Below are 12,400 nucleotides of genomic sequence, written 5' to 3' on the forward strand. Positions count from 1 at the left end.
TCGGCAAAAAATGTGGAGCTCACTCATACTCACTCATGAAATATATTTTGCCCTTAGAGCTCACTCGCACACAGACTCACCAAAACTTTCCTCAACCGGACTCACTCGGACTCAGAGGAGGAGGAATAAACTTTTATTGAGACCAGCAATTTGTTTGGCTGGGCCTAGGCCTCCCACGTGGGGACGTCGAGGTCTTTGCTCTCCGCCGCCTCGCGGGCCTGCTGGGTCGCCCAAAGCTGGTCGTCGAAGTGGGAGCTGCGCAGGGCGGCATGCCATCTCGACGAGAGGGTCCCGGTGTTCACTCCCACAGCATATGCGGGAGCGAAGCGACCTGGGTCTTGCATACCTTACAGGTGTGGTTAGGATAAATGTCTGGGTATATCTTGTGGTATCGATGTAGTGACGGGTACGTGTTTGTCTGTAACAGGCGGAGGGTGGTTGCCTGCGCTCTGTTTAGCTTGTGATGAGGGGTGGGGAAGGTTCTTCTTTCAAGGTAAAATGCTTTGGTGATGTCGTTGTAGCTGGTGAGGCGATCGCGTTCCGCGGGTACACCTGCGCTGTCTCCGGCACGGTTGACCAGGCCTCGTGCTACGGAGTGTGCGACCTCGTTAAGGTTGGTGAGGTGCGGATGAACGTCGCCGGCATGTGCTGGAATCCAGACGAGCGTGATTTGGTTATCTGCTGAGTGAGGGGCGTGGTGTACGATGCGTAATGCTTGCTGTGAGATACGGCCTTTTATATAGTTGTTGATTGCCGTGCGGGAGTCGCTCACGATGGTGTCGCAGTCTGGGTCGAGGGCGGCCAGGGCGATGGCCACCTCTTCGGCAGTCTCAGCGTTCTGGGTTACGATGCTGGCAGCGTGTCTGAGCGAGCCGCCTTGGGTGGTAGCCGCTGCGAAGCGGTGCCCGTCTTGATATTCAGCTGCATCGACAAAGGTGACGCCTGTGGTGTCGCCGTAAGCTTTGATAAGGGAGGCGGCCCGTGCCTTCCGCCGTTCCTTGTTGTATTCAGGGTGCATGTTTTTGGGGATGGGGTCGGCATGTAGCCAAGCCCGGATACATCCTGGGATTGGGTGTTTGTCTCCGTGCTGGCGGTGGTAGGTGATGCCGAGTTTAGTCAGAATGTGCCGACCCGTTTCTGTGAGGGTGAGGCGCTCCAGATGAGCCTGACGCTGCGCTTCGATTAATTCGTCGAGGGTGTTATGGAGTCCTAATTGGAGAAGAAGTTCTGTGCTGGTGTTGTTTGGTAGTCCGAGGGCAAGCTTGTAGGCTCCGCGAATGATGATGTCCAGCTTAGTTTTTTCTGCTTTGTACCAGGTATGGAAGGCGGCGACGTACGTGATGTGGCAGATAACGAACGAGTGAACGAGGCGGATGAGGCTTTCTTCCTTCATGCCCTGCCTTCGGTTTGTCACCCGCTTTAACAGCCGCGACGTGTTGGCCGTCTGTCGGAGGATCTTGGAGATAGCCGTTGAGTTCGCACCGTTGGCTTCGATGGTCATGCCAAGGACCCGGATGGTGGAAACCACGGGTATGGTGCCACCGTTCCCTGTGTGAAGCTGGATTTCTTCGTAGTAGCGTTTGTGCGTAAAGCGTAGCGGTGGGCGTCCGCGGAGCGTTGGGCGATATAAGAGAAGCTCCGATTTGCTGGGCGAGCATCGGAGTCCCGTGCCTCGGAGATAAGTTTCGACGGTATCGATCGCGTTTTGCAGAGCGGTTTCGATTTCGCCGTCGCTGCCCTTCGCGGCCCAAATCGTAATGTCGTCGGCATAAATGGTGTGTTCAATACCGTCGATCTTCTGGAGTTCCTGTGCTAAACCGATCATGACGAGATTAAACAACATTGGGGAGATGACGGAACCTTGCGGGGTGCCCGCGGCACCAAGAGCGAGTTCTTCCGACTGAATGTCCCCTGCCGAGAGGAACGCCCTTCTGTTGGATAGAAAGTCTCGAACGTAGTTATAGGTGCGCTCGCCAAGGCTGAGTAGTGATATGCGTTCGAGGATGGTGGAGTGCGCGACGTTATCGAAGGCGCGCTCGAGGTCGAGTCCCAAGATCGCCTTCGTGTGTCGGGATTTGCCATCGAGGATTTGGTGTTTGAGTAGAAGCTTAGCATCTTGGGTTGAGAGGTGCGCCCTGAAGCCGATGATCGAGTGGGGGTAGGCGGTAGTGTTTTCAAGATAGGAGTTTATACGGTTAAGGAGGGCGTGCTCCATAACTTTGCCTACTCCCGATGTTAACGAAATGGGACGGAGATTGGCCAGGCTGGACGGCTTGCCGGGTTTTGGAATGAGGATTACCTTGGCCGTTTTCCATGATTGGGGAATGGATCCTTGGTCGGACTCAGACTCACTGAAATTTTTCACAACCGGATTCACTAGGACTCAAACTCACCAAAATATTATTCACCCGGACTCACTCAGACTCACGGCTCGATCTGAGTCTGAGTGAGTGTGAGTGAGTCGACTCATGAGTGAGTTTGCCGACCATATAGACGTGCTGCTTGTTCGTTTCTGTTTGATCCAGGGAAAAAAGAACCTCTTTGGCGTCGCCACGGGGAACGGCGCGCGTGGTTCGAAGGTTCCGTGTTCGCCGAACTGCACTTCGCCCGGCGCCCGACTTCGTTCACGCGGTCGCGTCTCAGGGGTAGTTTCGGTATCGCGCACTGCCGCGTGTGTTTTGCACGCTCGTGAAAGTCGCTCTGACAGAAAGTTCAACAAAATGCCGCACGCATGTGATGCCCGAATGGCGCACGCCGCCAGTGCATGCCGCCGTTCAGTAAAAGGCGGGCAACGTTGGGCACGGCAACAGTGACGTCAGAAATACCGCTTTCAGGCAGGTGATTTGAAGTGCGCTAACGCGATGAGGACCACTAAAACGTGATTTTATTTCAAAATAAGCAGTTCCTTGGCACAAAAGTAGCACTACGATGTTTCTGGACTGCTATTTCAACAATCAACGTCGACTTCATATTTGCCTTTAGTGTCCCTTTTAAGGCGAAAGCCTTAGATGCCTCTGTTGAATCTACCGCGGGAAAACGTTGGCGGGAAACGCCATAACGCGCACAAGATGCGCGAAGAAGCGGGCGTAAGGCGGGGCTGCTCGTGAGCACGCAATAAAAGGAAAAGAAGAAGTGTTCAACCAGGGAAACACGGGTGTCGGTCTCTTCTCCGCCTCTACATGCCTCATCAAACGCGAAAACTACGCGCGAAACTTTTTATGCCATAGCACACGCCCTAAAGACGAGCATCTAAAACTGCCTCGCTTAGAAACATTAACAGGCACTTAAAACTGCGTTGGACGTGGTCTACATGTTCCCGCTAAACTGGCGGCACTGTGTAAAAGGCTCGTATCTCGGGATTCCGTTACCGTGAGTTTGCGCTTTAAGTCGAGCCCCGCAGCGTCTTGGCAGCTCTCCTCGTGCTGAGGAAAGCCCAGGCATACGTGACACAGCCCCATCCCGGCAGCAGATACCAACTCTTGCCATCGAGAGACACGAATGCATCCTCCGCAAGCTGAGCCTGGTCCCACCACCTCCCACACAACGCGGAGATCGTAGCGCGTCTTGCGCGCTCGCCCACGAGTTTGGTGACTAATGTACCGTAACAGTGCTATATAAGCCCGATGGTGCAACCTCGAAGCAAGAAGTGGAAGACGCACGAAGGAAACCGGCGCAATTTACCAATGGCAGGTGATACGAATCTTGTTCGAGAGAGCGAGGTGCATAGCAGCGGCTGCAGATGACACGAGTGTGCCGTAGTGTCGTGTCACGTGGCACACACGGCTAAGCGGGAGAGAGAGAGAGAATTAACTTTATTAAAGGTCCTGAAGGGGCCTGGGCACCCCTTACGGGGGCCTGCCCGGTGGCTCCTCAGGAGCCCCTACAGGGCCCTTCAACATCAGGCCGTCCAGAAGGCTAAGCGGGAGACCACAGTGGGGAGAAGTCCGAGCAGGTAGTTCTTCACTGGCACTGCCAGGTAGTGTTTAGCTGATGGCGCACTGGTGTGAGAGCCACCTCAACCCCAAAATGGCTTGTCTATTCTGAAAACAAGCTTACTAAAAAGCCACACTTGGTGCCACCGGCGGTGGCACCAAGTGTGGCACCAAGTGTGGCTGGTGCTGTAAGCAAACCGCTGCGCAGAGCAAGTGCGAATACGGGGGTCACTTCGCACCGTGGCCCAGTCAAATAAGAAGGGCGCCCTGCCACGGTGCTGGTAAACATCTCCCGAAGGGCACGATTGCCCCTGCCCAAGGCGCACCAATAACGGGGGCATGTGCTACCAGGACTAACCAGGACTAACCAGGTCCTTCTGCCGTTACAGAATGATAAGACCATCTACACCATCATCGGTCATACATGACGGAATAGGAGTCGAACGCCCCTACAACGAAGCCACCGACTCCTTACGTCCCTGCTGCCTTGTAAGCTTGTGGGGTTACACATGTTCCTCTCGACAGTGTTGACGCCAGTAAGTCCTGGTGGACGGTGACCGTGCCCGAGGTAACTCACACGCAAAGGACGCCGTATCTTGAAATCCTGTCAATGACCAATGTCCGGTTTACATTAGTAGCGTCTGTTCATGTATACCTGCTGGAATGCGACTTGCGTAAACGTTTAACATAGGCGTATCTAGCGGGGGGGGGGGGGGGGGGGGGTACAAGGGGGATGCAGAGAAGGCTACCGCTGAGTAGGGTTACTTAACGTAAGAGCACTCTGTCATGATTTTATTCTGCTCTGCCCTGCCTAAAATTTACATAACTGACGAAGCAAATACGAGAAGTAACCAGTAAACGTTTGATGGACCGATCAAACGCTCTTCACGTTTCAGGAAATTCATCTTCTTTCATCGGAAAGGAATAGCATCCCCGCATCTCTGTATCCATTTTGCTATCAATCGATGAGTGTGCAGAAGTGTTGGGTGTTTTAGTTGGGCCGCATTGGGGGAGCTAAAGAATGTTTCCGCTTGAGTTTCCGATTAACCTGCTTCGCCTTGCCAACGTTTATAGATCAATCTAAAATTGTTGGCCTTGCTTATCATATGGTAGCTTGCAGCGATCGCAGCGGCTTGGAACAAGGCGAGGAATAAGGCAGTGGAGTCGAGTACATTGGGAAGCGCAGCTTTCAAGCTTGTCCCCCAACCTGATCTTCCGTACCAGGGAAATGTTCAAGGTCCACGGTTTTCTGGGTTAAGAATTGTTGGGGTTTAACGTCCCGAAACCACGATATCATTATGAGAGCCGTCGTAGTGGAGGGCTCCAGAAATTTCGACCACCTGGGGTTCTTTTTAACGTGCACCTAAGTCTAAGCACACAGGCCTCAAGCATTTTAGGGGCGAAGCTCCTTAAGGCGGCACCCGTTCGTCCCTCGTAGTCGTAGTCGTAGTAGTCGTAGTGCGTAACCAGTCTTACGCTTTGACCTCCAAGGTGGTGCCGGTGGGAAATTTTTCCTGTGCGTTGTTGAACAATAAAAAATTCGCAGCGTGCGCGTTAACTAAAAGCCGAATTCTTCTGTCTCTCATTCCCCATTAGCAGCCATTGGCATGTTCCAGTAGGAAACGTTAGTAGAAGTAGAAGTGTAAGTGTTAGCTAAAAGCCGACTTCTTCTGTCTCTAATTCCCATTAGCAGCCATTGTTTACCTCCAAGGTAGTGCCTGGTGAGATTTCTCCTGTGCGTGATTAAACAATAAAAAAATTTGTTCAAAACGCCGTTGATTGATGAAATAAACCAACGAAAGACGCCAGATGTTTTCTAAAAGCAAAACGAAAGAACGCCAGATGTTTCTAAAGCAAAACGAAAAGACGCCAGCTGCTTAACGAAAGACGCCAGATGTTTTCTAAAGCAATGGTTTTCTAAACAATGAAAATTCACAGCGTACATGTAAAATTAAAGTGAGCTGCAAGTCGTCATAACTCATCGAACCTTTAGTATAAACGCGCCCGATCTCACGTCGGTGATGATGTACTTGGCAGAATTCACGGAAGATTCACGGTTTACCGATGAACCTCCGCAGCTTCGCCCACTCATTATCATTCACTCCGTGGATATGCTGTGATTTTTTTTTTGCCTCCATCGAAAGTGCGGCCGCCGCGGCCGGGATTCGATCCCGCGACCTGGGTTTCCTGAACTAAGGAGACTGAAATGACAGCCGGGCTAGTTAGTCTTGAGTCATATCAAGTTCACTTGTACAAGGCAAAATACAACTCGGACGTCAAAGGTGGCACACACGCGCAGCGTTGTTTATTTCTCCCCCTCCCTTCCTCTCTCTCAGGAAGGATGAGTTCACAGAGTTGTGCACGTGCACAAACAGCTCAATATCGTTATACTACAACTGAAGATATTTATTATACTCATGTGAGTCCATCTCGTGAACTGCTATAAGTAGCCGCTGCCAATGTGATCGGTGGGCAGCCTTCTTGAATTACATTCAGATATGAGACACTGTCTGGCTATTCCAAAAAAATGTTTACGTATTGTTCAACATAGCAATACGCTGTTTAGTGTATACATGTCATTTTAACAGCGCGACATTCCACATATTTTTGACATCGTGTAACAAGCACACGTTTTTAAGACAAACCGAGGATTTTTGACGAATGGCGAAGAACCAATGACCAAAAATATGCCGTATTGAAAATATTATATTCTCTTATTTTTTATGTAGTCGTGCACGAGTGGTCATTGCGCAATGAATCATTTTGGGGTCATGTGTTGCACCGCGTTACTAGCAGGTGCTGCGTGCATGACCCAGAAAATTTCGAGCAATCATGAACAGCTAACGCCCAATGCAGAAGGAAACAATGCGGGGCAGTTTAACGTTATAATCACTCACATTCTTTTTTTCAAAGAAAATTTGTGCTAACACCGTTTGCATAGGCGTATTTACTTGGAAGGGCCGGAGGGCCTCCCAAGCAAAGTAGAAAACAGGGCAATACAACGACGACAAAGACCAAACAGGTCCTATATATATATATATATATATATATATATATATATATATATATATATATATATATATATATATATATATATATACACACACACACACACACACACACACACACACACACACACACACACACACACACACACACACACACACACACACACACACACACGGCGGACGTTGTGAGGAAGCCTGGTCCCCCTATTCGCGAATAAGTTGGTACGCCACAGTTTCGTAAGCTTCATTCACGCTTCAAAATTTTATTCGGAGTTCTAGAGTTACAGCAATACTCACAAAGTGTGGAGTTTTCGGCTTGCGTTGTTAAACATTGCTTTCACTTCCATTCGCCGAACATTAACCATGTGGCTACCAAAGCAGCGTTGCTGGAGGAAGGTTATAATTAGCAGATAGCGTATACATAGTGTGACACGATTCAAGCCAAAAAGTGTCTGCACATCTCGTGATCGCCTCGTCAGAGCGCGTGTGGAGCTCAATTAAACCTATACGGCAGAGCAGCCAAGGAGACATCTTAAACCAATACCATATCTCTCAGATTTCACGTGATGAAACCTGCTGCGAGTTCATGAGCGAGAAAAGTGACTTCACGAAGAGTATCGCTTGTCAAGGCAGTGTCCGTGAACTATTGCGCTATCCAAGCCAATTTATGGTATCTTTGACAAATATCGACTTCGTGCGCCCTTTCGTCCAATCGGCTTGGCGCCTGGTTTTACAATGCCTCCGATCCTGGAGGCATTGCAAAACCACGTTAGTTGCAGAAAGCTTTCGGAGGGGGGCGCGGAAGGTTCAATACATCGACTTAGCAGAAAAAGTCACAGTTTCGCCGCAAGGGCGAAGCAGTGAATGCGATAGCAAGAAAAGCGGCGCGTGATGGACGCGCTACTACGCTGCAGAAAGATCTCCCCGCCGGCAGCAACTACCGCGCGAGCAGACAGCGGAAGGGCAAGGTTCTCCCTGCGCAAATATTAGAAGCGAGCGAGCTGGCCGACGTTAAATGCGCCCGTTGCGCTCCTCGCGCCATCTCGCTGGTAATGAAGAAACGCTTATAAGCGCCTCCCGTCTCTGAGTGCTGCCACGCTGACAGGGGCAAGGTTCTCCCTGCGCAAGTATTAGAAGTGAGCGAGCTGGCCGACGCCTTTAAGTGCGCCCGTTGCGCTCCTAGCTCGCGCCATCTCGCTGGTAATGAAGAAATGCTTATAAGCGCCTGCCGTCTCTGAGTACTGCGGTAAATGGTGTGTTTATAACGCTCGCCGTTATAGTTACCTAAAAGATCTACGTTTTGTAGCGTAGTGGTTAGCGCCACGCCCTGCGGAGCGAGAGGTCACTGGCTCGATTCCGCGCTTCAGAAGCATTTTTCTGTATTATCTTTCTTTGGGACTTATATATACTTATACGGTGCATGACGGCGGCGGCAATAACCAGCCGAGACTGTCCATATAATTGTTATTGCAATAAAAGAAGAAGATGGCTTTCGCCTTCGAGTCGACTAAGGCGAATGCAAAAGGGACCCTGTGAGTTTTTGTTTTCGGTTCGACACCCTGCAGGTTAATACGTTCGTGTTTTACACCTCTCGCGAAACAGCCGGACGTAACAAGATACAAGCCACCGGCCGAACTGCACAATGGAACTTGGGCATTTTTTCTCCTTTTTTTTAACTTCTGAGGTAAATGTTTGAGAAAGTTGTAGAGCGTGTGTTCTAAAGGGACGCCTCATTAGACTACCTGCAGTGGCCTGCCTATTACGCTTTCTCCTTTTGCTACGAAGTTCTCGCTAAAAAAAAAAAAATGTTACATATGCTTGCGCGCTGAGAACACAACACGACGTGAATCCAGTGCTTGCGATTTTAGGCTCCCCCGCTGCCGTCAGGAAACTGATAACGCGGCAACGCAACTTGTGGCCACAAAATGAACGGGAGCGATCGCATATCGTGACAGCGACGACCGACCTACAGAAGCCCGCGTCATCGCTGGCCCGTCAGTTAGCGCAACGCATTTGAGATAACCGGCGCCGACCGACTGTGCCATGCCAGTGCGCAATATGGCGGAATTTTCCAGCCACACGTGACTCTCATCCCGTTCGCGTTGGAAAAAGCTGCGCCATTTTCTCTGAAACGGTCATCCTTGGTCCCATGTATTCTGTGTGTCGACGGGTATAGTCGCACGCAGGTGTGAACATCGGTCGCCTTGAGTCGCTGTTTTTATTTTTATTTATTTATACGAGTACCCTGAGCGCCCAAAAAGGGCATTGCATAGGGGAGATACAAGTGCGAGTACAAAAGGGAGAATTTTGATAAAAGTTGGTACGGGCAAATATAGGTTTTATTTCATGAACGCGGTCTCGCCGAATTGATACATTGGGAGCAGGCAGAAGATTAGCTCGAGCAAATGGGGTGTACGTTACCATGATAAAAATTATGAAAAAAACGACAACCGCGCATATTTTCTGCGCTAGTCAAGACTTACAAGTTTTAGTGATTTCTTTAACGCGGATACACTTTAGTAACGACAATATGAAGACAAGATGAACCGGGCTGCTTTATTTTGTACTGATTCGAGTACGTTAGATGTGGGTGCCAAAAGACCGGTGCAAGTCGCCGGTGTGAATGAGCCCTAACGTAAGCACTGTCGCGCGAAACAAGTTGTCATGGACTACGGTGTCCATTACGAGGGCCACTTATGCAGGAATCGCTTTGGTTTAACGATCCCAAAACCACGACATGATTACGAGGCACACCGTGGTCGAGGAACACGGATTAACTTTCGACCATCTGGTCATTACTTAATGTGCACCTAAATACTAAATATCAGTACACTGGTGTTATTTCCATTTAGCCCTCTATGTAAATGCGGCCGTCGTGGCCGGCAATCGAACTCGCGACCTCGAGCTTAACAGCGCAACACTTTCGCAGGTTTTTCGGGCAAAAATAAAAACACACTTGCGATCTCTAACCAAGAAGATAAACGGGACTTTAAATCTTCCGAGCCCCGCTCTATGTCTAATCAAACGACGGAGGCACACACATGGCGGGAATAGCAACATTCACAGGAACAATAGGCAACCAGCATCCGTCAGCTCATTCTCAACATGCGGTGCTTTCCTTGCGTTTAACGATGACAACACTTACGCCACGCGAATCAGCATGGTGATGAGAATAAAAAAAATCAATCAACCGAACGTCGACGACGAAAATTAAGATCCCGTTCTAACAGAAGCAAGCGATCGGCCATGTGAGCGCGCTCGCGTTCACGCAGCGTGTATTACCGGAAAAAGCTATACTGATGTTAGAAGTTGCAGGAACTGAGCTAAACCATCCAATTAATTATCGAAAATTCAACGTAACTATCAATAATTAACGAAGTGTTGAATAACAGGGATCAAAGTCACCATTACCATTCGGCCTTGCACGTTGGGGGATGGTCCTCGAAGGCACATCAGTCCTCCACGGTGCCCTGGAAGTCCACGTCGTCAGGAACCCTCCGGGTCGAAGTTCACGTACAGTCTCTACGCGACGACGTGCTTCACGGGGGGCCTCGAGGGTGCACAAGCGCGATATCGGCATACTGTCACATAGCAGACATGCTAACGCCGCGACGCTGACGCCCGCACTGCGCCTGACTCGCGGGTGAGGAGGCCCGCCGTTGGAAAGAAGGAAACGAGAAAGAGGGTTGCCTAGGTGACGATGCGAGCGGGCTGAATAGAGGGAGGGTGTGTCCCCTCCTTTCCTTCGAGACGTTCGCAAGTCACAGAGGGGTGTAAACGGTGCCGCGCCGATTTCTATCGCGTAAAAAATAATCGCTAACAGTCAGTAGCGTAGCCAGAATTTTTTTTTTCGGTGGGGGTTTAATAATACTTTATGTATGTTCGTGCGTGCATTTGTATGTGTGCGTGTGTATATACGCATGCAAAATTTTAAAAATTGGTACAGCTACGCGCTAGTAGTGCGAAGACTGAAGCAGCAGCGGAGCTGATCGGCGTTGTCCCCCTCACTTCCCTTTCTCACTACTTGCTACATATGCTATGTAGTATAGCATATATAACATACTATACAAGGATATGGTATGCTTTACCGTCTAACGTCCTCGTTTCCCTCCTCCTCACCATCACTGCCCTTTCCCACCCCTTGTTATACTATACTATATATTGCTATACTTGCATCTGTCTTTTTTTTTCTATTTCTTTCTCTGCCTTTCTATTTTCGCTTTCTTCCCTTTCTTTTTTTCTCTCTGTACTCGTTCTCTCGCCCATCAGAGTTGTTGCACCCCACGCCGGAAAAATCGGCGCAGCATGACGCAGCATGACGCAGCATGACGAAAAGCTTAAAGGGGCCTTGCAACACTTTTCCAAGTAATCGTAGAATGTCTTCGCTACAGGAGTTTATTGTCTCACGAATCGACTGCCGCAAAAATTGTTAGAATCCGTCAAGTGCGAGCGGAGTTCCAGGGACTGTCGCACGCTCCAGGCGCTTTCTCTCTCCTTTCGTACCAGCGAGCGCGCTGAAAGCTACGCAGGGAGGAGAATGCCAAGGAGATGCGTCCCTTCTTCAGCGCGCGCCATGATTTTGAAGACTTTTATATTCCTTCGAACGCTTGGCTTACTTTCAGTGTGATGGCGAGCGCGCGAAAGCACGTGGCGGCATCCCGCGGCAGCCACGGTAGCTATGCAGCTCACGATGCTCAAATTAGCCAGTGGCCGTGTACTTTGGGTTTATGGAATAATTTGTCGAGAGAAGAGGGAACGATTTCTAGCTGACTTTGAGAATTGTAAATTCCAGGTCACGTACTGCGCTGTGTTTGGCTCGCGCATGTTCTCAGGAGCCTCGACTACCGATCGGCAGCGTTTTCTGACATGCGGCGCTGTTGTCCCGAACACGCCGATAGCGAATGGACGCACATTCCATTTTCTAAAGCAGGGGTGACAGGCAGAAAGCAGACCGTGGTTCTCTGTTGACCCATCCGAAAGCACACATCTTAAACAAACGCTTGTGCATTCCTTATCGGCAGGTTGGCTATGCATTTTTTTTTCACTGGAGTTGCGAGCAACCGTATCTTTGTCGCAGTTACTCCGAAAAAGTTGTTAGTGCTTTCCGTCGCCCACCCTTGCTTTAGTAAATGGAATGTGCTTGACATTCTCCGCCTACCACTCACAGACCAATGGCCTCACCGAGCGTCTAAATAAGAGCATCGCCGACATGTTGGTCATGTACTGCATACATACGTCGGTGTCGAGCACAAGAGTTGGGATGCCATCATAGGGTTACCACTGGTGGCTACATTGCGCCAAATTGGCTGCTTTACGACCTTGTCTGGCGACAAAAATTTCAGGTTGACTCCATGGCTACTTCGAGCTTTTATTTTGGCGCTTTTACTAGCCATTTTACAGCGAAAGCTGTTACATCACCACAGGCCCGTAGTCAGGAATTTTTTTTCAGGGGGAAGGGGG

Source organism: Rhipicephalus sanguineus, chromosome 1, assembly GCF_013339695.2.
Source record: "Rhipicephalus sanguineus isolate Rsan-2018 chromosome 1, BIME_Rsan_1.4, whole genome shotgun sequence".
NCBI classification, from domain to species: Eukaryota; Metazoa; Arthropoda; class Arachnida; order Ixodida; family Ixodidae; genus Rhipicephalus; species Rhipicephalus sanguineus.